We start from the raw sequence: 5522 nt of genomic DNA, 5'->3' as shown, positions 1-5522 counted from the left end.
GGTGTTACAGGTTAGGTGCTGTTTGGTGTAGAGTCCCCCCCACACTTCAGACCATTCTGGACTTTGACCCTCATCCACCACTCCATATCATCAGAACTGAAACCCATATTGTTTGCTTCCAATACAGCTCTTTCTTCTCCAACCTTTTCTCCATTTCCTCCAATTCGTCCACACTACTCAGCGCCATTTCGACTGTCAGCAGACCCTACACGTGCTTCTTTTCGCTGCACTTTCCAAGCTCTCCATACTGTCAAATCGATATGAAATAGCTAAGTAACTGTAACTTCTTTGAGACAAGTTTAGCAACACACAAACATAGCATGAACAAAATATTCCAACGATACAAGTTTCACATCAAACAAACTTTGGCACCATCTTGTTCGACCTGTATGGAGCCAATGTAGCCCAACTCAAAATCAGTCCAACAATGTGTTTGCTGCAAGCTTGTCTACTTCTCTCATTGATTGAGACAGGTGAGTGTCATCATGACATGTGACACCTTGGCGAGGAGACACCTGTCTCAATCAATGAGAGAAGATTTGAAATAGACATGATGGGAGCATACATATTGTTGGATTACTTCACAGATCAAAACATTTATTTATTTTAAATAACGCAAACGCACCACCTGCAACAGGACCCAAATCGAGAACAAACACATTATCACCAAGTTAAGGTTGGTCGAAAATACTCTGTGGTACAACAAACAGTACCTAACCTGGAACTCCCAGGAATGGATAAGGTTGGTTGATTTAACCAAAAATCTTTGGTTAAATCACATTATCTGGTGTCACAATCTGTAGATAGGAAATATTATGATTATTATTACCATGAGTATTTATCCTGCTACTAGTAACTTCTACCCATTCTATTACCTATTTAGATTTTTATATTAGGATTATTATTACCATTGGAATTTATCCTGCTACTAGTAACTTTTACCCCTGTTTACATGTAAAGTGTCTTCGGGAAGTCTTCAGACCCCTTGACTTTTTACACATTTTGTTACGTTAAATTGTTTTTTTTCACTAATCAATCTGCACACAATACCCCATAATGACAAAGCAAAAGCAGGTTTTTAGAAAATTAGTAGTATTTTGTTGAAGCAACTTTGACAGTGACTACAGCCTTGAGTCTTCTTGGGTATCGTCCTTTTATTATCCATTCATAGTGTGTTCTTGTCCTTAAACGCCATTTTAAAATGTGTGTGATATTGCAACAAATTTCCCCCAAGGGGACAATAAAGGCAGTAAAGTAAAGAATGTTCCAGCCCAGATTGACCTCATCAGCCATCTGTTCACTCACCGGACCCCAGACTCATCCCAATCAATCATGTCATTGTCATCAGGAAAGGGTGTGTGTGTGTGTATTGACTGTATCATCCGCCTGTGTGTATCAGGACTACAGTGGTCTGGCTGGTGTGTCTGGCTAACGCTGTGGAGCTGGTGGGGGTGAGCAGAGACAGCTGGGATGACGTATGGAGGCAGAATGACCATGATCCCTTTCCTGAGACACACATGCTCAGACTCATGGATGTCATTGGTATACCACACACACACACACACACACACACACACACACACTCTCACAAACACACACACACTATGTCCAGTTAGTTTATTATGGTGGTGTTATTGCATTCTTTCAGATGGCCTCCTATGTGTTTCTGACTACGTATTTATGCGTGTCAGGCGGTGCTCTGGGCAGGTACGGTGCGCTGGGCATGTACTGTGCGCTGGGCAGGTACGGTGCGCAAGAAGCTGATGGGTTTTAAACTTTTTATGGACCCCGTTCCTGTCTGTGAGTGAGAGCCTGAGAGTGGGCGTGGTCATCTGTGAGCAGTGGGTATCTGCCTGTGAGTACCTGAGTGTACCTGTGTGGAAGAGATACACCCCTTAACCATGGAATGGAGAAAAGCAGAACCCCCAGGCCCTGCACAGCCTGGCTCAGAGAGTGGACAAGATACACCAGCTGTCAGTCATTCTGTGTCATTAACACCATTGTCACAAGTAAATGACTCCCTCTTTCTGAACTCCCTCTTTATGGATCCTTTTGGCTAAGTCACTACACCCCACTTCCTTTTTTCTCATGTGAGAATGTTCTTGATATTCTATCCTGTGGTTACTGATGACGATTTACCATATGAGTTAATGACGTGTGTACACTGTCTGTTCTATCCTGTGGTTACTGATGACGATATACCATATGCGTTAATGGCCTGTGTACACTGTCTGTTGTATCCTGTGGTTACTGATGAAGCTTTACCATATGACTTAATTAAATCAAATCAACTGTTATTAGTCACATGAGCCGAATACAACATGTGTCGACCTTAAGGTGAAATGCTTACGTACAAGCCCTTAACCAACAAGAGTCAATGTTGGGAAAAAAATACAGCAGTAAAATAACAGGAGTGGGGCTATATGCAGGGTGTTACGGTACAGAGTCAATGTGGAGGCTATATACAGGGTGTTACGGTACAGAGTCAATGTGGAGGCTATATACAGGGTGTACCGGTACAGAGTTAATGTGGAGGCTATATACAGGGTGTTACGGTACAGAGTCAATGTGGAGGCTATATACAGGGTGTTACGGTACAGAGTCAATGTGGAGGCTATATACAGGGTGTTATGGTACAGAGTCAATGTGGAGGCTATATACAGGGTGTTACGGTACAGAGTTAATGTGGAGGCTATATACAGGGTGTTACGGTACAGAGTTAATGTGGAGGCTATGTACAGGGTGTTACGGTACAGAGTCAATGTGGAGGCTATATACAGGGTGTTACAGTACAGAGTTAATGTGGAGGCTATATACAGGGTGTTGCGGTACAGAGTCAATGTGGAGGCTATATACAGGGTGTTACGGGACAGAGTTAATGTGGAGGCTATATACAGGGTGTTACGGTACAGAGTTAATGTGGAGGCTATGTACAGGGTGTTACGGTACAGAGTCAATGTGGAGGCTATATACAGGGTGTTACAGTACAGAGTCAATGTGGAGGCTATATACAGGGTGTTACGGTACAGAGTCAGTGTGGAGGCTATATACAGGGTGTTACGGTACAGAGTCAATGTGGAATGTGGAGGCTATATACAGGGTGTTACGGTACAGAGTCAATGTGGAGGCTATATACAGGGTGTTACGGTACAGAGTCAGTGTGGAGGCTATATACAGGGTGTTACGATACAGAGTCAATGTGGAGGCTATATACAGGTTGTTACGGTACAAAGTCAATGTGGCGGCTATATACAGGGTGTTACGGTACAGAGTCAATGTGGAGGCTATATACAGGGTGTTACCGGTACAGAGTCAATGTGGAGGCTATAGACAGGGTGTTACGGTACAGAGTCAATGTGGAGGCTATATACAGGGTGTTACAGTACAGAGTCAATGTGGAGGATATATACAGAGTGTTACGGTACAGAGTCAATGTGGAGGCTATATACAGGGGGAACCGGTACAGAGTCAATGTGGAGGCTATACACAGGGTGTACCGGTACAGAGTCAATGTGGAGGCTATACACAGGGTGTACCGGTACAGAGTCAATGTGGAGGCTATATTCAGGGGGTACTGGTACAGAGTTGATGTGGAGGCTTTATACAGGGTGTTACGGTACAGAGTCAATGTGGAGGCTATATACAGGGGTACCGGTACAGAGTCAATGTGCAGGGTACCGGTTAGTCAAGGTAATATGTACATGTAGGTAGAGTTATTAAAGTGACTATGCATAGATTACAACAGAGAGTAGCAGCAGTATAAAAGTGGTGGGGGCAATGCAAGTCGTCTGGGTAGCCATTTGATTAGCTGTTCAGGAGTCTTATGGCTTGGAGGTAGAAGCTGTTTAGAAGCCTTTGGATGGAGACTTGGCGCTCTGGTACCGCTTGCCGTGTGGTAGAAGAAAGACCAGCTGGCTGGAGTCTGACAATTTTTAGGGCATGGTATTGAGGTCCTGGATGGCAGGAAGTTTGGCCCCAGGAATGTACTGGTCCGTACGCAGTACCCTCTGTAATGCTTTGCGGTCGGAGGCCGAGCGGTTGCCGTACCAGGCAGTGATGCAACCAGTCAGGATGCTCTCGATGGTGCAGCTGTAGAACCTTTTGTAGAACTCATGGACGCTTGGTAAAGCTCAAACCAACTTTATTCACCCACTGGGTCAAACAGCTGCTTAAAACACAAAACATTTTCACACAATCGGTGGTATTTAACCCTTTCTCCTATGCCGAGCCCCTCCTAACACATCTGTACAGCTAATACACCTCTTTTGCTAACCAGAAGATTAGTGATATATGTTCTTCCTCACTTCATATAACCTATAATCCTGACTCCTCCCCAGCTCATGGCTGTCATGTTGACTTGTACCAGACTGTGGCTCTTCTCCTTCCATATGATACCTGATGGCTAACAATAACATATCCTGACAGAATGTAAACGTTCTACATTCCTCTCTCTCCCTCAGCGACATGGTTAAGGATACTTCATATATTCAAGTTTAGAACTCAACCCGTCAACAGCCTCCCATATGCCACATAGCTTCCATTGATCAGACTGTTGCAAGTGAATAAGCTATATGGTGATTAAACCGTTTTCTCTCTTTCAGTTTGGAAATGGTAGACTTTATCTCAGTGAACTGTGAGCCAGTGAAGGCAATGATTGATGACCTCATTCAGAGACTGTTTGACGCCCTGCAGATATCCCTCATGATCTCCAAACAAAGTAAACCCTTGATCCTCACATTAAATATATGCATTTAAATCAAATCTCCCAGTGACACCAGTCAGTGGAAGCTGCTGAGGGGAGGACGGCTTATAGTAATGGCTGGAATGGAGTCAATGGAAACCATGTGTTTGATACTATTCAATTGACTCCATTCCAGATATTATTATGAGCCGTCCTCCCCTCAGCAGCCTCCACTGACACCAGTGAATGATTGTTGACGTATCTTGTGTGCAGTGGCTTTACGACAGTTTAGTTCACATCACGGAACAAGTGTCACATATCCTTTCTCTTTCTCTTTTATTTTCATTGTTCTTTACTTTCCTGTCCCTCTCCCTCCCCATTTCTCCCCCTGTTCTCCCCCCTCCTGGCTATACCCAGGACATAGACAGTTTTGTGACTGAGGCCATGGAGACCCGGCTAGCCACTATAGCTAACACCAGACACAGATGAAGACCCGGCTAGCCACTATAGCTAACACCAGACACAGATGAAGACCCGGCTAGCCACTATAGCTAACACCAGACACAGATGAAGACCTGGCTAGCCACTATAGCTAACACCAGACACAGATGAAGACCTGGCTAGCCACTATAGCTAACACCAGACATAGATGAAGAACTGGCTAGCCACTATAGCTAACACCAGACATAGATGAAGACCTGGCTAGCCACTATAGCTAACACCAGACACAGATGAAGAACTGGCTAGCCACTATAGCTAACACCAGACACAGATGAAGACCTGGCTAGCCACTATAGCGAACACCAGACACAGATGAAGACCTGGCTAGCCACTATAGCTA

General features: G+C 44.4%; 1 long non-coding RNA gene across 1 annotated transcript; it reads left to right on the top strand.

The window, feature by feature from the left end:
• The first annotated feature begins 508 nt into the window (after positions 1-508).
• LOC110507269 lies at positions 509-4713 on the top strand. Its single transcript, XR_002471097.2, has 3 exons — positions 509-676; positions 1400-1542; positions 4602-4713. It is a non-coding gene; the product is annotated as an uncharacterized LOC110507269 (long non-coding RNA).
• Positions 4714-5522: the final 809 nt, after the last annotated feature.

This window comes from Oncorhynchus mykiss, chromosome 27, assembly GCF_013265735.2.
Source record: "Oncorhynchus mykiss isolate Arlee chromosome 27, USDA_OmykA_1.1, whole genome shotgun sequence".
NCBI classification, from domain to species: domain Eukaryota; kingdom Metazoa; phylum Chordata; class Actinopteri; order Salmoniformes; family Salmonidae; genus Oncorhynchus; species Oncorhynchus mykiss.
Note: the sequence above shows the minus strand (reverse complement) of the source record. Positions and strands in the feature narration are given on the sequence as shown.